Source organism: Macrobrachium nipponense, chromosome 10, assembly GCF_015104395.2.
Source record: "Macrobrachium nipponense isolate FS-2020 chromosome 10, ASM1510439v2, whole genome shotgun sequence".
In the NCBI taxonomy this organism is placed as follows: domain Eukaryota; kingdom Metazoa; phylum Arthropoda; class Malacostraca; order Decapoda; family Palaemonidae; genus Macrobrachium; species Macrobrachium nipponense.
The window spans coordinates 46178434-46202547 of record NC_087204.1 but is presented as its reverse complement, the minus strand read 5'-3'; the positions used below and the strand labels follow the sequence as shown (position 1 = coordinate 46202547).

Genomic DNA, 24114 nt, shown 5'->3' with positions numbered 1-24114 from the left:
CCCAAACGATTAATGATCTGGCATGGCCAATTAACTTATAATAATACTAATGAAGTCTCTTGATGTCTCCCCAGTGTCTTTTGAATGTCTCCCACAAACAGTATACAGTAAGTTTCCCTGTCCCTAGTCACCCTCCACCCCTAGCCCCACCCCCACCCCCACCTCCACCCCTTACCTCATAAAGGTGTCAACGTACAGACGGCCAACGAAGAATTGGCGTAGTTTCTTAATTCATTGTTCGTTAAGGAAATATTGCCGTATGCAGGTGCCAGATTATTTACGTAACAATAAATAACATTTCCTTTCAAAGGTGCTATACTTGAAATAAATTACATTAGAATTGAGTAGACTTATTCAACGTATTAAAGATAATTATTTTGCAAAGTAAGAAAAATATATACCGATGGGTCCACGATTTCTAATTTTATTCTCAACTCTAGCTTCGTGACAGCATACCGAAGATTTTGAAGTTGGCTTTGCTGCCGCTCGAGTCTTTACTCAATGTATCGTACTGCACTGGGGTGTTGTCATTTCGTCTCCTACAGCCGATAAATAATACATCAAGGCGTTAACATTCTTTGAAAACGATGTTTAATTAAACTAATTTGGTCCTTTGATCAATAAAATAATTTGCATGACACATTTAGTGGGCCTAAACTGGACTTCTGATTTTCCCACATGATTAGCCTAGGTCTATACTCTCTCGGATACGTAATATTAATGAATATTTAAATCGACAATATATATATATTAATCTGCTTTATTTGACTATTCCCGTTATTCTTGTTTTATTAGCCATGTTCGCCTTTCTTCTTATCCTTTTCATAATTGCTTAACATGAATTAACTCTGACCTAGCTGATTCAAAGTCAAAAAGCAATCTCATAAAAAAATCAAACGAATATAATTCAGTCTTATTTTTCATCGAATTCCTTGCATATCATCCTGTTTCATTTGGACACGTTGGAGAGCTGTGGGAGTCAAAACTGACGAATACATTAAGAAAGGCTAACTTTCTGTAAAGCTTTCTTAGGTTGATCTTTCTGTAGCTATTCATTTCTTCTAAATAGAAATTAATTCAAATTAATTTCACATGTATACCTAGACCTAATACCATAAGCATATTATAAGTAGCTGAAAGGATAAGAAATATGGAAGGTGACGTTCTCGTTTAAGTCTATTTCATATGTTTTTTTTTTTTTTTTTTTTTTCAAGAAAAACCTACTGCTTTAATAAACGGTTTCTCTTTGACGGCTACAGGGTGTAACACGAGTGTATGCACATATTTTGTGGGATAAAAGATAAACTTTCTTTGAACAGAAAATATTTTATAAACATGCATTTTAAGGCGTCCGTTGTCGGTGCGGGCAATTTTAAAATAACCGTTATCATTAGTGATGCTTTCACGAGATGGGGTTCGTAGTGAGAAGTCTGATCTAGTCGCCTGAGATGTAGAAGAGAGCGGAGGTGGCGTATAGGAGTGATGGAAGGATTAGGCCTATGTTAATAAAGTATCTCCCAATAAAATGTATTCTTTAGGTTTTTGAAGAAAAAAATGCATGTATCATTGAAACCGTTTTCCCTCCCTAATCCGTGGTATCACTGGCCACCGATAAAAAACAAAACAAAAAGAGTAAGCCTAACTGAATCTCTATCCATCAAAGATAAGTTTGCCTATTCATTAGGACTTGATTCATTAGACAATATCAAAGATTTCAAGTGTAGATTTAAAAACCTCTTCCTCTCCATCTAAAGTATTCATCAGACACCTGTCATAAGCGTAGAGCTAGTCATGATTCCTGGTTCAGTAATGTCGTGACGAGGCACTAGAATTCAAAATTCACAAATTAATGTTGCTCAGCAACATGTACACTATTGTAATGTCTTGCTCTCTTGTGGTGCTTCGAGGTGTTCCATCTCTAGGCCCATGTTCTAAATTTTGCCGTTCTTTAAATGATTTGATTTTTCTATGTATGATTCTCTCCGGTTTATTAAGCTTTCTTGATATCTCTCCAACAGGAACTTGCACCGAATGCAGTGCAATAATTGTCTCTCGCTCAGCTAGCGATGTTTCTTAGACCGATAAATGACACATTGACATTAGATTCCCATGCACATAACATCAAAAGCAATAGAGTGAGGTCGCCTGGTTCACGCTGTTAGGATATGTTTTTTTTTTCTTTTTGGTTTTAAATTTGATAGCATTTTGTGAGATTCCAATGTTTTCTGTAAAATTTAACAAATGGAAAAGTTCAACTACCTTCAACTTAATATTGAAATGATAATTTAAGGACTATGTTTATGCGATACTACTAGTGATAGGTGTCTCCTATCTATTTGGTAATGTATATCTATGGTTGTGATATGACGTTTTTTATCACTTTGTTTCATTCACGTCAATTTTGCTATATGGAAAATATTTTTACATAATAGCATAACATAATGTTCTAAAGATATCAGTGACTGTTTTTAACGTCATTACATATGATTGCTTCCATCTTTGAAAAGAAAAATAGATAAATAAGGCATGAATCGTGCGTCAGGCAGGTGACCGAAAAATTATGAAACTCTGCCAAGAGTTTTTTGGCCGACAGTACATATTTGTATATATATGATAAAAAAAATAAACTTGCTTTTAGAAAATAAAAATAATTGTGACTCTTCTACAAATATACCCAACAGATTGTAGTGTATTAAATTAGAGTAAAAGTAAAAAGGTAATAAATCTTTATCGTCTAACCAGTCATCACGCTACAGTATTTCGTAATCAGTAGTACTATCTAAAGAGAATTATGATTTTACTGACCTGCGAGTCATTGTCTCCAGTTCTCTTTTAAGTCATATAAAATTTATTAACTTTTCAGCATATATTCTTATTTCGTTAAGGCATATCCCCAGCTTACTTTCTTATTTTTCTTTTATCTTGGAATATAATTGACTAAATGTCCTGAACAAGGTACCAATTTTGTTTGGTTTCGAGAGATTTAATTGAGGTATTGTATAATACAGATTACTATTAAACGAATTACTAGGTATTAAACAACTAATTATACATACATACATATATACATATGTATATATATAATATATTATATATATATATATAATATATATATAAAATATAAAATATACATATATATATATTACTATACATACATATATATATATATATATATATATATATATATATATATATCTATATATATATATATATATATATATATATATATATATATATATATATATCTTAAAAAAACATTTTAGCATATTTATTACCCTGCAACTTCAACTTCCTTCAAGGATCAACAAAGCAACGTTATTACAGATAAACATTAAACTTTCCATACAACAAACATTGTCCTCAAATTTATCACATCTCATCCATCTTTGTGAGGCCAGCGCCATTCCTTGAAGACGAACAGCTGCTCCTTCAGTTTCCAGTTGTCTTTCTCCAGGCGTCTGTTTTTCCCCTGCAGGTTCTTCAGGTTGTAAACCTATTTCTCCTTCGCTCCTCGCAACTGTCCAACCTCATCTTCCAGCTTTTCGTTCCGTTCGCCCTGGACACCGGTCTTCCTCTCCAGCCACGATTTCCTTTCTCTAGAAGGCATGTCAGCTCCTTCCTCTTGAGTTTCCCAGCCTCAACTTCACACTGGAGTCCACACTTTTCCTTCCTGAGGTCTTCCACTTCCTTCTGCAGGCGCTCGAACCTGATCTCGACGTCTTTCCTACCGGATTCGCGCTTTTCGGTCGCGTCCTCTTGTTCCTGGATGAGCCTCGCCATCCGCGCCGCTTCTTCGCTTTTTAACTGCAGGTCAATCTCCTTCTGTCGTACGAGTTCCTCTTGCCTCTCAACCTGGCTGTTGGCCTCTGCCAACCGCAGTTAGTTCCCTTATCCTCTCACATAGGGCATCGTTTCTCTCCCCAATTTCCTTTGTCTTTTCCATCAGCTGCTGATTTTCATCTGTGATCTTGAGGATCTTGTCTTCCAGCTGCCGATTTTCCCTCTTTTCTTGGTCGTTCTCCCTCTTCAGGAACAACGTGTCAGCTTCGAGCGAGTAGGCCCTTTCTTACCAGGCCTGCTGTTGCAACACCTCCTGAGTGATCTGGATCACACGAGTGTGTTCTTCCCTTGCGCCCGCCTTCTGAATCTCTTCATTGTTGTCGAGCCTCTGTTGCAGCTGAAGAATTATCCTGTCCAAGTTCACCTGCTCCTCTCTCTGGCACCGGATGGTGTCTTGCCAAGCCGCAATTCTCTCCTTCAGTTCCTTCTCCTTGGGCTGTTCAACTCCATCAACAGTAGTCAGGAAGAACCTCACCAGCGAATAGGCAGCCACAATAAACAAGATGACTATTGCTGCGTTAGACTTCTCTCCGTATTTCGAACAATATTTGGACATACCCAGTTTACATACTCTCCTCTCATTCTCTCTCGATTTTTCGTTGATTTTCTATATTCCACGAGAGATATTTCAATTTATCAAAATATAGCAGGAAATATTCTGAACATGTTTTTAACTCTGCCTTGTCTCTTGGTGTTATAAATTGCTGAAATCTCTCTTACTCTCAGGGATTTTTTGCAGTACGTATCTTCTCTCTCTCTCTCTCTCTCTCTCTCTCTCTCTCTCTCTCTCTCTCTCTCTCTCTCTCCATGCGGGATTTTTTTTTAAATCTTAACTGTTGAAATAAATTTGGGAATTTTCCTTTATTTACCTTTTTGCCTATAAGAAAAACAATATTACCTACAGGCAGGCAATTGCAACTTAGGGGAAAAATGGCCATTTTTCTAAGGCAAGTTTCATTTTTATTGAATTTTATAGGATAACTAATTAAAAGATACAATTCTAAACGAATTAGGCGAAACATCAAGAGAAATATATATATATATATATATATATATATATATATATATATATATATATATGTGTGTATATATATAATATATATATATATATATATATATATATATTATATATATATATAATAATCAACTACTCAACCATAAACATTTTCAAAAACTATAGGTAAGTTTTAAGATTTTAAATGTATATCGTATGGATACAAAGAAAAGATGAACTGAAATTTAATTATATTACATTTTGTCCTACATAAAAGTGAAAAAAGATATAAAGGAGTACAATTTTATTAGAACATAACTCACGTTCGTAAACTGAAATGCAATATGAAAACAAAGTAGAAAACACTAAGATCCCTATTCCTATTAAGGCGAAAATGAACGTCGGAAATATTTGAGACTCCTTGTAACACATTAAAAATGGGATGTAAATATGCAATTCACAATTATCTTATTATTTGAGAACATAGAAATAATAAGAATTGTTTTGAATGAATGCGGTTCAGCGACCATTAATCACCTGGAATCTAAATTCAGTCCGAGTTCAGTAACAGAAGAAAAGTAAACACACCTTTGATTAACCACAAAGTCATTTTCCAGGGAATCCATGTTATGTGACTGGAAATTCTTTGTACAATTCTGTGGCGGACGGTCAATTAGAATCACAGTAGTTTTAAAGAATGTTGTATTCCAATAAAATGTACAGCACTCCTACAGTACTGTGTAACCACACTATATCATCAAATTGTTTTAAAACTGAAAATTTCATAGAGATGATGAAAATTTGAATTCCATTTTCAAGTGTTCAGTCATTGACTAATTAATTAGTCAATGTTTCGAAATCTGAGCCCCCCCCCCCCTCAACCCCACTCCACAGAACAAATGGAAAGTTATGAAGTTTTCTGCTATAGGCTATCTCCAAGTACATTATCTTAAGTTTCTATTAAGCTATTTTTCATTTTACATTTCTTGTATTTTCAGACTGAGTGACGGAGTTAGATATAGCCATGGCTAACGACTTGGAGGAAATAAGATGGATTGACCGAATCCGGGCTATAACCTTCAGAGGCCAGGGATGCTGGCGCATCCTTCATTTCACGTTTCTGGATAACTAAATACATTAAAAGAGATGAATCCTTTGTTAAAAGAAACGAACAAAAATCCATATGACTGTCATCACGAAAAGAGTGAGAATCTTGTAAGGGCTGAAGTCCTTTCTCAGGAGTCAAAAGACATCATAGCTGATGCATTGGGTAGACCAAGAAAGTCTTTATGTAAATTGGTACTTGAACTAGAAACAAAAAGGGGAAAGAAGAGAAGTTATAGTGCTGTATATCATGAGTTGAAAAAATCTGGTATCCAGCCATTTCATGTTATCAGCAAGCCCAACATCAGTCAGCAACAGAGAGAAGACCGTGCATGGTTTTGTGGTTAATTTCTTAAAGATTGGGATGAAGCTGACTTTCTCCATGTTGCCGCATCAGATGAATTCTTCATTTACACAGTCAGGAAGCCAAATCATAAAAATGACATCATTTGGGCTGCAAAGTTGGATATCAGCGATGACGTGCACTATCGCCAAGTTGTGAAATTTCCTGAATGTTTGGGAATTTTTCTCCGTTTCACAGCCAAACGGTTAATGTGGATCATCAAAGAAAAAGGACAGTCATGGAATGGCGAATACTTCAGAGAAACTGTGCTTACTGGTGGAGTATTTCCTTTCCTTAAAGATTCTGAAAATGTGTTATCTGTTGAAGAAATCACATTTTTGCATTATAAGGCACTATGATTCAAGGCTCTTCAGACACAGGAGTTGCTTCGAAACAGTGGTATCGATTTCTTTTCGTCAAGTGAATTTCCAAGTAGCTCCCCTGACCTTAATGTGTGTGAAAACATTGGTAGTATCATAAAGGATCGTGTTGAAGTGTGCACAGTGAACTATGATGGTATACCGAGCCTCGACGGCCTGCGAAGAGAGGTGACCGAAGTGCTCAGGGAAATGGAGTTTGAGTGTCAGCTTTTTTGCGATTTACTGAAATCATACCCCTCAAGAATGCAGGCTGTAGTACAGGCAGATGGAGGCCACACAAAATATCAAATACTCAAAGAGAAACTTAAATAAATACCTGTTCTGAATTACTATTGTTTTTGTTCATATCAATTTTAGTTTATGCTGTAGAGGGGGGCGGGGGCTTTAATTTCGAAACACCCTGTATATATGTTCATACAACCGAGTAACCTACCTATCATATTGGATATAATTTCTATCGCTATGGAATGCATCCACCTACAATTCCAGTACCTGTTATTTAGTATAACACTGGACCGTCTTTTCTACCAGAGAGAGAGAGAAAAACGAGTTACATTTGCTTTGAACTTGAGAGCACTTTTTTTTTTTTTACTTGGTTCAGTAGTTTTCATCAATTGAGACAATAATCCATATTTGAGATATTTAATTATCTAATTAATTTTGTCTTGAGACCACTAAACTAAACAAAAACAAGAAAATGCTGGCACATTTCATAATCATACAAACTCGCATTGTTAAGAATGCAGAAGTCTGTAGAAATAGTTATGTAGGGAATATATTAGCTAGGAAAATATACTAGCAGAGTTATGGTAGATGAAGGCAAAGGAGAGGCAGAGAGAGAGGTAGAAACTGAACGCAAAATAGGATGTTTGAAAAGTGAGACCCATTAAACCAGCGCCTTCGACACAACAAAATGTGATGAGGCAAGTTAAAAGTGTTGAACTTTGATCCATCAAGTGGGTGGTTACGATGGATCACAGCACCCACTAGGATTCGCCCAAGGATGGGACCAGAAACAGTAGGCGTTCAAGTTCAACCAATTAAGAAGAAATAGGGTGTTCTCCAATTGAAAAGAAGGAGGAGTCTGATTTATCCTTATTTACCTAAATCAAATACTGGTGCAAATACAATAGAAGCTCAACTTCTCACTGCATAAAGAAAACATAATTCCAGGTCTATTTTAAATGTATTATGATGTAAACAGATATTACTATAGTAAATTCACATCACCGGTGCATCTGATGTCTAGGCCAGTCCCTTACGACGCTCCTGATTGGCTGTTGATAAGCCAATCACGGGGCTGGAAACTCTCAGTCTCTCTCAAGAGTTCACATGGGCAGGATGTATGTTCCACCTCTCATGAGGGATACGTATTTCAAAAGCATCCCTCAGGAGAAGTGGAACATACATCCTGCCTATGTGCACGCTCCAGCCCTGTCATTGGCTCAACAACAGCCAATCAGGAGCGTCATAAGGGACTGGCCTAGACGTCAAATGCACGGCTGATGTGAATCTACTATAGATTGAATAATGTGCACTACTAATTTTACTTCAACATAAATGTCATAGATGACATGACAATGGATTGGCGGTCTGGGAAGATAGAATACTTAGTCCGCATAATTATGGTTGCCACTTGACCTTTACGAGTTTTGCAGAGATGCAGGTAAATATAATATTAGAAGTTTCATTGTCTATGAAACGTGAGCTCCAAAGATATATTTTTGAAACTCTGGACATTACCTTCGTACATAGCAAATTAATTAAAAGCGAGAATTCTGGCACTGAAAATCCTTCGTTGAAAACACTGAGTATCGCACTTGTTTAGCGTACTACCTACTAGCGATAAAAACTGTATGCCCATAGGAGATTGTGGAGGTAAATGATCACTTGTTTACTGCACCTATTCGTAGGATATGATGATCATAAACTTCGTACATAGGGATTTGAGCAATTTATATCAATTTCGTTATACTTAAGGTACATCAATGATATATATATATATATATATATATATATATATATATATATATATAGATAGATACATAGATATGATATATATATATATATATATATATATATATATATATAGATCAGATACATAGATAGATAGATATATATATATATATATATATATATATATATATATATATATATATGAGAAGTATTATTTTTTCCTTTCTTATTTGTCCCAGATATATTTACAGATAATTTGTAATAAGCATAACAGCATTTATGTATCAGTATATAACTCATTAAAATCACTATGGGAATTAATTTTATAAATATATTAACAGATTGAATGTACATTAATCATATCACCGTCATATTCTGATAAGAGTCTTATCTTTTATAATATTGTATTTGAATGAGAAATTGTTTAAAAGTAAAAAAAATATTGCAATTTGTATATGATAAATTTACAAGAATGCGCCATGAAGAAATTGCTGCTGAAAATGCAGATGTGGAATCCGCATCGGCTTTCAAACTTGGATAGCTGCCCCTTAGACCTTTTATTCCGTATAGCAGACGAAAATTCCGCACTACGGCAACACTGATTCAAACCTTAACTGTCAGGTTTGTCGACCCTGCTTGACTTCCGGGGTTCATCAGATCAGACTTGACTAAAACACACCCTATTCACATTCAAACTTGCTTAAACCCCGCCCACTTCGATCGGGCATTAGAAATCCCATCTGACGTCAGTGGCCGGCCTAAGTGCGGTTTCCAATGCACTCAAACTCGACTGTTGTGGCGGTCACTTAATCAGATTAAGCTGGCCCTGTGTTGTCACCTTGCCTCTATCTTGACGACAGGCCTGTCTCATAACTCTTATAACTCCCACATACACAATTTTTTGTTGGGGCGAGTTTTTTGCACAGTTTGTCTGGCTAAAGTGTCCAGATATTCTGATCACATTTATAAAGCTATTATCTGCCCCTATGAATGAGGAAAATTTCCTCTATCAGATTCTAAATGGCTCAACAATCTTGGGATTTCAAGGGAGACTTGAAACTATCTATCCGATAGTCTGTAGCGGGGTCAGGTTCATATTACCTTGCTTGAACTACATCACAAGGTTGTCCTGATCCTAAAATACCAGTTGCACAAACAGTTTTCTAATAACTCTGCGTCCGTTACAGTAAAATCATTTAACTCGCATTGGAAAATAAGTCACTGGTGGCGTTCGAACGAAACTAATGAATTCATCTCAGTGTGAAATTGACATAGGGTATTAACGTGCAATGAAAGTAATGTAAATTATGCTCCTCAGCTATACCAAATGTATTTGTGATATCAGGAAAAAACCTTTTCACGTAATGATTGCATACTCATATACATTCTTCAGCAACTGAACCAGACTTCAATTTTCCATTTTAAGACCGATAATCAGTTAGGATTATCTAAATTCAGATGCGTTTATTAGCTGTTTATACGTGCATACGGTATTCTATTTGTCTTTCTCTTTCTGTGTGACCACGCTCTCCAAGTTGTTTGGCTGTTATATATATATATATATATATATATATATATATATATATATATATATATACATATATATATATATATATATATATTATAAATATTATATATGTTAACGGGATATTAATCTCGTTATTTATTTGGTAAACGTGGAACCCCGAGCGTCAGGCAAACCCACACACAATCTCTCTCTCTCTCTCTCTCCAAGTGACCAACGGCTCGCGACCCCTCTCTCTCTCTCTCTCTCTCTCGGCAACTCCTCTCTCTCTCTCTCGCAATCTCTCTCTCTGCAACTCCTCTCTCTCTCGCAATTTCTCTCTCTCTCCACCTCTTTCCATTCTGTCAGGTAATCAAAATGAGAGGCAAAGTCATATAAAAAATAACTATTTATTTAACAATGGAAAGATAATAAATCAAGACTCACAGACTAACTTAACTCAGTTAACCCCCAACATTAAAATGTCTAAAATAGTAATTTGTCACACCATTTGTCTCTCCCATCTGGGACTCTCTGTCCCCCAAGGACTCTGGGTCGCCCCTTGCCAGTCAATTCCCTCGCCAGAATCGTCTGTTTCAAAGACATGAGAAACACACTCGTAATTACACATAATTTTAAAGACAAAGTTAAAGATTAAACATTCTTACAATATGTAACAAGCCATTCCTTTTGGCTAAAGTAATTCGACACTCACCCATTGCAGCCGGAATATCTCACTCACTGTCCAAAAAATACTTTGGCATCCGCCATCGTGGCTTTGCCTTCCTCCCACGAATCTTTGTGCAAGTCTTCCCATAGACTTGGCTAGTGATACCATTAAGAATAGAAGAGGCGCACATGCACATATGAATGCACTCTTCGCTAACGCCTCATATTACTGGCTACAACCAGTTTTCCAAAGGCACTTTGAAAAGACCCATGAACTCACATAACTACAGGACGAACGTTGACCCGTTTCACCATGCACTTCTTGAATCACGCCATCACAGAAATCATTTATCAGCTTTTCTCGGGTCGTTGCTTCGGCTCTGTTCTCTATGCATTCCAAAAAGGTCACAACGCATCACATTATGCTATTAAATATATCATTAATTATAATCCCTACCATATATATATATATATATATATATATATATATATATATATATATATATATAATTTTGCTCACCTTGAAAATAAGAATTAAAAAAAAAACTTTAAAGATCAGACCCTGGTGATCACACATCTAAACAGACGAGGCAAAATTCATTCAAAACGTCTTTATTATTATTTTTGTGTCCCTTGATGAATCCTTGACACGACAAACCTGTTTGTGATGCCGAGAGGCTGTGGAATGTCGAATGGAAAATAGATACCTCAGTACATAGAAGTAACAGGAATAAATAAACACAACTGTTTGTAGAGAACAGTTATGAATACAAGAAAAAAAAGTGTCTGAGAAAAAACCATTGGAACATGGTGACGTCAAGTGAGGTAAAATCGATCAAATGAAAGACTTCATAAGTATCTTTAATATTCATAGACTGATATATCACGTAAATAAACCAACTTTAAAACCTAGTCAAGCAGATTTAGACATAATGACAGGGACAGTTACCTGGTGGAAAATTTAGAAATGAGGTAATTGCTTCCTGTCAAATAATCATAAGTCTGTGACTTTTAACATAATCAAGCCGGAATTGTATATCACTAAAATTCATATCAAAACAAAGCTTGGAAATTCTTTACAATTGCTATCAGTTACTGACTATACGAAAGACATTTTGGTTGACAAAGCATCTGGGAATTTTACGGGAAGGATTAGTATTTGAGGGCAGTTTTGATGCAATCATCAGACAAATTTTCCACAACTTTTGCTCACATTTTTTGTTGGGGGAGGGGAATACTTACTAATGTAACTTTTATCAGTATATCATAAGTATTTGCAAGCAGTGATATGTACCGCCGAACGAATCTTCGTTAAATGACCGTTCCACACAATTTTTCACACTTTCGGCTCACATTTAAAGGCATCTTCTCTTTCAAATCATTCCTGCTATTATATACAATAACTTATCACAGATAACTAATTTATACCATTGGAAAGCTTATTGGATTGGCTTTCTTCTGACATGTATGATTTATAATAAAATAATATACTTTTGTATGAATATCGATTGTTCATAATGTAACCATATGCAAAATAGTCCACATTTTCTACCACGTACTTTATGGTGGTATAGCTTTAAATGCTTTCAGTGAACCATACATTCTTCTTAGATAAACTTTGTGGATATTTTAAAAGTGTGTTAAATTGGCTTTATGATGACGCGCATGATAATAGTAATGTATTATAAAGATATTCAAAATGTTTTACATGAGGAGCACGAAATACATCTTAAATTAAGGAGTCATAAGACTTCTATTTCCAGCATTCCAGTATTGCACCTAATAAGGGATGTTGCCAATATGTTGCAACTTATGTGATCAGCACATTTCGATAGCAAACTTTCCATGTTGCAGCTCCTAAATCTTGCATTTGTTATGACAATTAGTGCATACCGATAACTAGAAATGAGCAATGATAGTAGTAATTATACAGTGTAGCTTATTTGAATACTATTTTCAGATTTGCAGAAAGTAAAGAAAATTACTCCTAAATAGCACTATTAAATTTTTATCACAGCAAGTGTTATATTATCCTGACATGTATGATATTGCCCATATATTTTTGTTTGCATAATCACTAGTTAAAGGTGTTTTGTTACATCCCCAATGACCTCGAGGCGGTGATTTTCAAAAGTGCAATTCCACGAGAAGGATAATCTTAATACTCCTGTTTTGAATCCTCTATGGATTGGAAAAAAAAAAAAAAAACTATGGAAAGCTTTGCCTCTGGTTAGTGCAATCCCACTCAGGACTTTTGCTGAGTATCTAGCATGAGGATGAACGATGATCTGATTGCTTCTTGCAAGTCGCTGTTTGTACTACATGCATCGAATGGTAGCACGTGAGACCTTGGTTGATTTGAGGCTGCGAACATTTTTAGCTTCAAGGAAGAAATACAATAAAAGCCAGTCTACATGACCTAAACTGCATTCCACAGAACCTCAAAACATGTAAAATGTGTGTGCAAAACATGTGCTGGAAATTGCGCATGCAGTAAGAACAGCATTCCTTGTTACAGTAGCAGTTATTGTCAAGGAAAAGTCTCACTGTGTTCAAAAGCTACGCAGACACAGTAGAAAGTGATTCGGAATAAACCGATATCATGTTTTGAAATTACTTTTGTGGTTGCTTTTATGTATAAGAGAAAATTATATGTTTATCACGTATGTTATGATATATTTTAAGATTAGACAACCAAGTAATGAAATGCAGAATACGGTCCTGTTTTGAGCAGTGTCGTGTTGTACTCACTTGTCATACTGTATCATACTCCTTACTGACCGAATATTCAATCAATTAGTTTACGGTTTTGGATTCATTGTTTATGATGATGACAAGTCTTTTTCACGCCAGTATCACTGGCCGGGGTTGTGGACTGGGCCAGGACGGAGAAACTTAGTTTTTCAATGAAGATATGTGAAAAAAAGGGAAAAAATCATACTAAATTAAATTACTATTTATTATCAATTTAGGGTCAGTTTATCAGTAAAAAGGAAAAAGGGGCTACTATCTGGGAATTCATGCCTGTGAGTTTTGAGCCCTTAAAAGATCAAGGTGAACAACCTAACTTGAACATCCCTCCAAACTTACATGAAAAGTCGGATATATTGCATAATTGGCAACTGTCTGGAGAGACCGTGTCCGTGTCACCGTGTGTTGAGTTTCTAGTCTGGTCACTCTGGCTGTGAAACTGGCAGTCGTAACCCTACTTGTTATTAGTTAATTCCGTGTTCACAGTTCATTTTTGACAGTTCAGCAAGTGGTTGAAACTTGAAGGTTATAGTGGAGTGCAAGGTGTATAATTCCACGGGAATTGAAGCAACTTTTATTGGTCATCAGTGCCATTTAAGGTGTAAGTTTCCTTTTCATTTTAAACTCGTTAAATCCATTGACAGACTAGGCTATCAACCAAACGAGTTTATCATAGGACTAAGGTGGTTCAGTGAGACTAGAGCAACCCACTTTTTGGAAGTACCAACTTTTGCGATGCTAGCCAAGTAATAATTCTAGTGAAGATTTACACCCTTACACCAATTTATCTATTTCACCAGGAAAATAAAAAGTATGTAAATTAGGCTAACTTAAAAGTTTGTCTTAGGCCTAGTGTATGCATCCAGTCATACCATTTTAATGGTCTTAACATGGGATAACTGGTTTTATTTGATAAAAAGCTTAGGTTAAATAACATATTAGACTAATAACTGTTTGAACACTTAAATGTATTGGTTCTCCAGTGGTTTTTGGTTTTATTTGAGTGATTTACCTAGTTCTTACCTACAGAAAGAGTCAATTTAGAGGTATCCACTCCCTAGGTAGTTAGGTAGTAATAACCAAGAAAACTTGAATGGTGAGTTCCATTAAAAGGAATTCGACATTCCTTACACTCATTAGAACTAGGTAAATCAGCAGAATATATTGGGAAAACTACCGATATGCCACTGTTAATAAGGCCTATTGGAGACTAGCCTTGAGGGAAATGAAAGCTCTATGGTGAAGTAAATGAAATATAGGCCAGCTAACTGGTTTGCATTTAGCTTGGCTAGGTAGTAGTAACTTTTTTTTTTCTTTTTAACCCAGCCTAGCTCAGAGTTCTGTTCCTCCCTAGCTTGTCTGTGATTGCCATGTCCCCTAACCTGTTAGAGGACTCCATGTAGGTACTATAGCAAATATTCCTAACTCTGACCAGTGTAATGAAATTCTTTGATAAATTGTTACTATGGAAATGCAAACCATTGCCTTGTTGTAGGAGTATTCCTCAGCAAGATCTGGAAACAAGATGAGGAGCGCCTACAGTTTAGTTGGCCAAGACTATCGTCTGCTAGAAAATTGGCAGACGAACACAAACAAGATGGTTAAACTTTACAAAGCTAGCACGTATATTTTGGCCTGACCTAACCTAACCTAACCTGACAGGGTCTGTGTACGTTGGGGCAGGGTCGGGTCCCGGAACTACTTATCTTGGCTGAGGGATTATGGGCCGGGCAAAAGGTGTCGCGCTGCCTGGCCAACTAAACTGTAAACTACCCGATGGTTGGTTAGCAATGGCCCCTTGAGTTGAGGGAGTCCCATATCCATCTGATGTAAACCAGTGCTCATTCTCCAGCTGTGATTGGATTAGATTCCTTGCTGTGTTGTGTTGACCATCAGGCTGAAGCTTTCATCTTTTTTATTGTAGGTTTTATATGTTCAACATGGATTTGAACAAGAAAAATGAGTAGTGGAAATTGTGAAGGATGTAAGATGGAGTTAACCTGCTTTGTGTCCTCTATATTAGTATGTTCTTGCAAGAGTGTGCTGCGTGGTCTCCCATGCTGGTGTCTTTCGGGTCAATGTGCTTGACCCTTGATATCCGTGATTTTTTATTTTTTATTTTTTATTTTTTTTTATTTTTTTATTATGGATATTGTCACTGCGTGGTGAACAATTTCAGCCCCACTTATTCTCACCGCAGGTTGTTTTCAACCATTGGCCAACTGGTGTCGCTATTTTCACTTCCTGTTCTGCTTTTAGCAAGAAAGGTGCAAATTTCTTCAAATTTGATTGATACTGCAGTGTATGAATTAGCTGTAGAAATTTAACTGTTAGTATAAAAGACAGCATGCTGATAGATCTCTCGATCCTTTCCACATAACTGATATATTAACCTTACAATTGCCATTAATACAAGCAACCAGTGTGAATCAATACAATGAAATATGCATAGCAGATATGTCATATAATAAAAAAAATAGCATTACAGTAACTGTAACTACTGTTTATGGTAGTGATATGATAAATTACAGATCAGTGGAAACATAATATTTGTCATATAATAAAAAAAATAGCATTACAGTAACTGTAACTACTGTTTATGGTAGTGATATGATAAATTACAGATCAGTGGAAACATAATATTTGGAAAGTTTGAAAAGCAATATTTACTGCTACAATAGTTCAAAATTTTCATATATAAATTCAAGAAATACTTTATGGAAATGAACCTATTTCTAATTTATTTTCACTGCGAAAATGGCGACACCTGTAGGCCAAAGGTTGAAAAGAAAAAGTGCTGAAATTATTTTCACCGCGTGGTGACAATATCCACTTCCTTTTTTATTTATTTATTTATTTTACATTGTACTTTAAACCATTATTGCATTCCTGAGGTGGAAATATATCTTCTTATTTTTTCAAACCCATTATTGCATTCCTGAGGTAAAAATTAATTTTTTTATTTTTTCAAATGCACTTTGAACATTTCTATGGTTCATTTTGTTAGCATATAACGTAAATAGTTTTAGAGCTACTGAACCACCCTGATACCGTACAATTCAGGGGACCACAGTAGGAAAGCAGGGTTGTAATTGGAATACAAGGATGGATTTAACCTAACCAAATCAGACCTACGAGGTCAAGTCCTTGCCCAATGGGGAAGGGGTGAAAGCTTTTCTGGACCTCCAACCAAACCTAGCCAAAGGTGCTGGATACTTATCTAGCCTGTGGCATCAATTCCCTTGACCACCCCCCCCCCCCATCTAACCTACCTGAGTGTGCAGGGGCCTTAATTAGTTTGAGTTCTTTGCCTCACTGGACCCCTCACTTAACCTAACCTAACCTAACCATACCCCTTGCCCCTAACCTAACCATGCCTCCGAACCCCTTCTAGTCAGTGTAAATTAACCCTTAAGAGCGGGCAAAAAAAAAAATCTGAGCTTTTGAAGAATAGCGGTCCCATGTGAACCAGGGACCTTTATTCTTCTAAAGGATAAAACTGGGGTCCGTATTGTTAAAAAGGTATTTGTTCATGAAACTTACCTGTCAGATATATATATAGCTGTATTCTCCGAAGTCCGACAGAATTTCAAAACTTACGACACACGCAGTGGTCGGCCAGGTGGTTAGTACCCATTCCCGCCGCTGGGAGGTGGGTATCAGGAACCATTCCCATTTTCTATTCAGATTTTCTCTGTCGCCAGTACTGTAAACACCTGTTTTAATGTATGACACTTACCTGGCAGGTATATATATAGCTATATTCTCTGTTCCACCTGGCAGAAATTTTCAAAACTCGCGGCAATCGCTAGTAACCTATTAGTAGTTCAGGCAACCACCACCCCGTTACCGTGGCGCTAGCGCTAGGAACCGTTCCCAATTGGGCCAGATTTTCTCTGCCAGCCGAACCGGCTACATTGTTGGTGGTTCCCTGCTAGAATTTTCATTCTCGTTGCTGACTGATCTTGGATTTTGGTATTGTACTCGGAAACGTTAGCTTGGCATTCGCTTTGGATTGTTCTTTAAGATGTCTGACTCTGGAAGTATGTTTAGAGTGTGTGTAAAAGAGGGGTGTAAGGTAAGATTGCCGAAAGCTTCGGTCGACCCTCATACCGTTTGTAAGAAGTGTAGGGAGAATGTGTGTACTTAGGAGAATAGATGCATTGAATGTGAGAATTTATCAGAGAAGGAATGGAAGGTCTTTATGAAATATGTTGAGAGACTTGAGAAAGATCGTGTAAGGAGATCTGTTTCTCGTAGTGAGAAGTCAAATTCTTCGAGTAAAAGGAGTGATTGTATTTCCTCTCCAGCTCCTTCTAATGTAGAATTGGTAGTTCCCCCCTTCTCCCCAGGTATCTCCTGCGCCCGCTGCTGTATCGGAGACGAACGATACAAATATTGTGAAAGTGTTCGCTGCCCTTGCGTCCATGGGCGACCAGATACAGCGACTTACAGATAAAGTTAGTGCTTTCGATGTCAGTGAAAGTGTAGTGGAGGGGGCGTCTGATCGTCTCTCTCGTGCTCCTAGACCTAGACCTCTGTCAAGCTCCCAGACCCAAGGGAGAAGGCATGTCGACAGTCGAAGGGAGGTGAGAGAGGTTTTGTCACGGTCAGGCGTCCCTTCGAACAGTCCTGTTGCAAGTTCCCAGGCTGTTGCAGTTCGCCGCAGAAAAGGCGTAACTGGGAAGTGTGCGTCCTCGGAAGGTTCGACTTCCGAGCGAGAACGTCGGTATGCAGTGGTGTCTCGCCCACTCAAGAGGACGTTCAGGACGTCAACTGCTCTCGAGAGACAGGCGCAAGACAGTGAGGCTTGGAGTAGTCCTGAGGTGTTGTCATCCTCGGAAGACGGGGACGCAGTGCCGATCAAGAGGAAAAGGATTTTTCGTACTAGAGAGGACGCAGGACGCACTGGTGATATACGTCCGTCTCGGCATGGTATTTCCATGGGAGAATCGCCTCCATCTTCTTATGTATCCTCCCCTCGTATTTCTCCGTCGGGTAGAGTACAGGATCGCTCTCCTTTAGGTCGCAGTCCAGCTCGTAATCCTCATCCTTCGTCGTCTACCATGCAGGAGGATAGTACGAAGCATTTCTTACGGGAAATGCAGTCGAAGTTGGCAGTGCTGGTGAAGTCTTGGGATGCTACTGAACAACCATCTTCGAGGCGTAAGGACGATTTCCTTCCCATTAAGTCTTCTAAAAGGGAAGACAAGGACGCGTTCGCCGAGGACGCAGGGCGCACTGGCGCTAGGAGGAAAATAGTTTCCGAAGAAGCAGGACGCAAACGTCAGGACGCGGGACCAATGGTGGACGCAGGACGCAGGCGACAGGAAGCAGGCGTTTCTACGATGGACGCAGGACGCAGGCGGCAGGACATCGAGAGGCGGCAGGACGCCGACGCCTCGGTAGCCGCAGGACGCAGGCGGCAGGACATCGAGAGGCGGCAGGACGCCGATGCCTTGGTAGCCGCAGGACGCAGGCGGCAGGACGCTAGTCCGTCAACGAAGCGTCAATACGACGAGGACTTACAAGACATTTCTTCAGCAGAAGAAGAGTTGGAAGTAATTGAAGAAAAGAATACGGAACCTTCTTCAGATTATAAGGTTCTGACTTCACGTCTTATTGCTGTTTTTGAGGGGGAATTTAAACCTACAGCTCCGTTATCCCCCTTATCACAGTTTTTTCCAAGACTAGGGACTCCAAAGAAGTCCTCTTTCCTGAAAATGACGATGTCAATTTCGGCGAAGAAGGCCCTTCAACGGGTGAATGACTGGATGAAGGAGAAGAAAGAAGCGGGTAAATACTCTTTTGTTTTTCCTCCAGCTAAGTTGGCTTCTAAATCAGGAGTATGGTACGCTACTGGAGAAAGTCTAGGCCTGGGAGTACCTGCCTCCTCCCAGGGGGACTTCTCCAGTTTAGTAGACAGCTCACTCAGACAGGCGTTCCAGTCGGCCAGGTCTGGTGGACGTCTTCAGAATTTGACCATCTATTTAAAGGGATTTTTAGGACTTTCGAAGTCTTCAATTTCTTGGATTGGTCTTTGGGAGCGCTAGCGAATTCCCTAGGAGAAGAGGATTCGCAGGACTTAGATACAGCTAAGAGCATTATGTCCTGCATGGATAAGGCTCTTAGAGACGGAACGAATGAGCTGGCTTCGTTATTCACAGCAGGAGTACTTAAGAAGAGATCGCTGTTGTGTTCGTTCGCCTCAAAAGGAGTTTCTAACTCTCAGAAATCGGAGTTACTGTTCTCTCCTCTTTCGAAACAGCTGTTTCCTTCAGAGGTGATTAGGGATATAGCTCTCTCCCTTTCGCAGAAAGCCACTCAAGATCTTCTTTCGTCTTCAGTTAAGAAGTTCTTACCAACCAAGTTGGTGAAGAAGACTCCAAAGGATTCTAGGCCGTCGCAACAGCCCTTTCGAGGAAGAACATTCGCTCGACCCGCCTTTAGGGGTAAGAGAGTACCCGCGAAAAGAGGAGCCAAGACCCCCTCTAAAGAATGAGAACTCAGTCCTCCAGACGACAGTGGGAGCCAGACTTCAAGGTTTTTGGGAAGTTTGGCAAGAAATGAAGGCAGATCCCTGGGCTGTCAACGTAGCTCGGGAAGGATACAAGATTCCTTTCTTGAAAAGACCTCCTCTCGCAACATCTCCGAGAGCCCTCGGGGCAAATTACAACGATTTAGAGAAGAAAGCGGCTCTGTGGGAGCAAGTAGCTTCCATGCTAGAGAAAGGAGCCATAGAACCTGTTCTGGATCACGAATCTCCGGGATTTTACAACCGTCTGTTCCTGGTTGCAAAGTCCTCGGGAGGTTGGAGGCCAGTGCTGGACGTAAGTCAACTGAATCTTTTCGTAGAAAAGACCAAGTTCACTATGGAGACGAACGATTCAGTACTGGCAGCGGTACGTCCAGGGGACTGGATGGCGACTCTGGACTTACAAGACGCATACTTTCATATTCCGATTCATCCAGGAAGCAGGAAGTATCTAAGGTTTGTGATTTCAGGACAGGGTTTTTTTTCTTTCAGTTCAAGGCCCTATGCTTCGGCCTTTGCACAGCCCCTCAAGTGTTCACGAGGATGATGTCCAATGTGGCGAGATGGTTACATTTAAGAGGGATCAGAGTGTCTTTGTATCTGGACGACTGGTTGATAAGATCCCAGTCAAGAAGTCAATGTCTGGAGGACGTGAGTCAAACATTGGACTTGGCAAAAGAACCTAGGTCTGGTAGTGACATATGGAAAGGTCCCATTTGGAGCCCCAACAACAGATAGTTTATTTGGGGATTCAGATATCGGCAGTGACTTTTCGGGCTTTTCCGTCCCCCGAAAGGCAAGCCCAATGCAGTCGGAAGGTGCAGGACTTTCTAAAGAAAGACCGATGCTCTGCAAGAGAGTGGATGAGTCTACTGGGCACACTCTCTTCGCTAGAGAGGTTCATTTCTTTAGGAAGACTGCACATGAGACCTCTTCAGTTTTTCCTGAAGGATTCATGGCCAAGAAAATTGCAACCGGATTCCTTCCAGTTTCTAATTCCGGCCGAAGTAAAGGAGGAATTAAAGTGGTGGCTAACTCCAGGCAGGTTAGCAAGAGGGATGTCGCTTCAGCAGAAGAACCCAGACCTCTTCTTGTTTCCGACGCGTCGGACGTTGGTTGGGGAGCGACATTAGGCCCTCAAGAGGTGTCGGGACTTTGGAACAAGGACGAAACAAAGTGGCACATAAACAGGAAGGAACTGTTGGCAATTTTCTTGGCTTTGAAGCACTTCAGAGAGTTGATTCGAAACAAGACAGTGCAGGTCAACTCGGACAACACCACGGCTCTGGCATATATTCGAAAACAAGGGGGAACTCATTCTTTTCCCCTTTACAATCTGGCAAAAGAAATTCTGCTTTGGGCGGAAGAGGAAAAGGTCGTGATACTCACCAGGTTTATACAAGGAGAGAAGAACGTGGGTGCGGACCTGTTGAGCAGAAGAGAGCAACTTCTCTCGACGGAGTGGACGTTGCACATGGAGGTTTGCCAGAGCCTGTGGAAGTTGTGGGGCCGTCCGGTAGTGGATCTGTTTGCGACAGCCAGAACAAAAAGGTTACCAACATATTGCTCTCCGATTCCAGACCAGGAAGCAGTGGCGGTAGATGCATTCCTGATGGATTGGTCAAACTTAGATCTGTACGCTTTTCCTCCGTTCAAGGTGCTGGGGAAAGTGATGAAGAAGTTCAGGAGAGCAAAGGAACGAGGATGACCTTAATAGCCCCGTTTTGGCCGGCCCAAAGTTGGTTCACAGAGGTACTGGAATGGACAGTAGATACGCCAAGGACTCTTCCTCTAAGAGTAGATTTACTCAGACAACCCCACTTCGACAGGTTTCACAAGAATACCCTCGCTCTGGGTCTGACTGCGTTCAGACTATCGAACGGCTGGTCAGAGCGAGGGGATATTCTAGAGAGGTGGCCAGTGCAGTGCTAGAGCCATAAGAACCTCCACAATCACGGTGTATCAGTCGAAGTGGGACAATTTCCGGAAGTGGTGTAAGAACAAGAAATGTCTTCATCCAGTACCTCTGTGACCCAAATCGCAGATTTCCTTCTATACTTGAGGAAGGATTTACACTTGTCAGTTTCGACAATCAAAGGTTATAAGAGTATGCTAACCTCAGTGTTTAGACACAGGGATCTAGACATCTCGAATAACTTAGATCTTAGAGATCTGATTAGGTCGTTTGGGACGAAGAAACAATCAGAAGGCAGGCCACCTGCTTGGAACCTGGATGTGGTCTTGAAGTATTTAACTTCTAGCAAATTCGAACCGTTAGAGGAATCCTCTCTGAGAGATCTTGCTAAGAAGACTATCTTTTTAGTAGCATTGGCAACTGCTAAAAGAGTTAGTGAGCTTCAGGCCATATCGAAGAAGGTGGGATGGAGACACGGCAATGCAGTGTGTTCATTCCAAGAAGGTTTCTTGGCCAAGAAATGAGGATCCAGCTAATCCTTGGCCAAGATCCTTTGAAGTTTTGGGTCTAGCTGAATTGGTCAGTAACGAGCAAGAAAGAGTTCTCTGCCCAGTGAGAGCGTTGCGATGTTATATAGAAAGAACAAGAGTTATCAGAGAAGTCTGATGCTCTGTGGTGTTCAGTTAAAGACCCTACTAGACCCATGACGAAGAACGCTCTAGCCTTCTTCATGAGAGAGTTAATTAAAGAGGCTCATATGTTGTGTGAAAGAGCAGAGCTTTGGTATATTGAAAGTGAAGGCATCATGAAGTCAGGGCAGTGGCGACTTCATTAGCTTTAAAAGAAGTTTGAGCCCTCAAGGAAATTATTGAATCCACATATTGGAGAACTAATTCAATATTTGCGTCTCATTATCTTAGGGACGTTCAGACAACCTTCGATAATTGTCAGACGCTAGGTCCATACGTGTCCTCGGGTACAGTATTGGGCAAGGAGTTACTACCCCATAACCTTCTTTTAAGCTAGTTGATTTTATTAGGTGATGGTATTTGTGTTTATTGGTCGTCTGAGAAAAGGGTGCGGTACTTTTCTCAGTCGTGTTAGTATTATCTGGTGATGGTGTGTGTGTAGTTCAGGTAAATGATCTGTTACTAGCTTGAATGCCGTGGCATAAGAGGGCTGTAAGGATCTGTCAACACATTGGTCACGTCCAGTTGTCAGTTCCAGTCTTAGCTTCTTCAACATACAGGACACTTCCTTGTTGAGAGCTACTAAGGTTTAAGCAGGCTTAGAGGCAGGACCTATGAAGTCAGCTACCTTAGCAGGTAAGGAACCTGGAGTTTTAATAATATTTTAATAATATTTTTATACTCTAAGAATGTTGCTGTCCTTGACCCACCTCCAAATGTGTCAATCAGCTATATATATACCTGCCAGGTAAGTGTCATACATTAAAATGAAGTTTTTATGATAAAACAAAGTTTAATGTATACTTACCTGGCAGGTATATATAATTTAATTCCCACCCGCCTCCCCTCAGGGGACAGGGTTCAGAGAAAATCTGGCCCAATTGGGAACGGTTCCTAGCGCTAGCGCCACGGTAACGGGGTGGTGGTTGCCTGAACTACTAATAGGTTACTAGCGATTGCCGCGAGTTTTGAAAATTTCTGCCAGGTGGAACAGAGAATATAGCTATATATATACCTGCCAGGTAAGTATACATTAAACTTTGTTTTATCATAAAAACTTCATTTTCAGTACCTCTGTCTTACGATTTTGAAACTTCATTGCCGCTAAGTATCCTAATTGTCTTTTGATTTATTAACTTGGATTTGTGGCTAGGCATATGCTATCATAAATTAATTTGAATTTGGTTTTGATTCATCTTTGCATAAGATATCTGAATCTAGTTAGGCTAGTTTCAGTGTGTGTTGTCTGCAAGGTAAGGTGAGGCTACCGAAAGCTTCAGTAGATCCGCACTGGGAATGCACGAGGTGTACGGGTCATGTTTCTTTGTTGAAAGATCGATGTAAGGAGTTTGAGAGTTTGACTGATTCCGAGGGGAGACGTATGATTCGTATGTATGCAAATTAGAGCATGATTGAATCGGGGTCTTCCTCAAA

At 39.2% G+C, this 24114-nt stretch overlaps 1 protein-coding gene across 1 annotated transcript in view; it reads left to right on the top strand.

Annotated features, from left to right (window-relative positions):
- Positions 1-13882: 13882 nt before the first annotated feature.
- Positions 13883-24114, top strand: part of LOC135223603 (uncharacterized) — a 124256-nt gene continuing 114024 nt past the window's right edge. Inside the window, exon 1 of the transcript XR_010316535.1 lies at positions 13883-14142. The gene's annotated coding sequence lies outside the window, so the exon portion shown is untranslated. The remainder of the gene's footprint in view (positions 14143-24114) is intronic.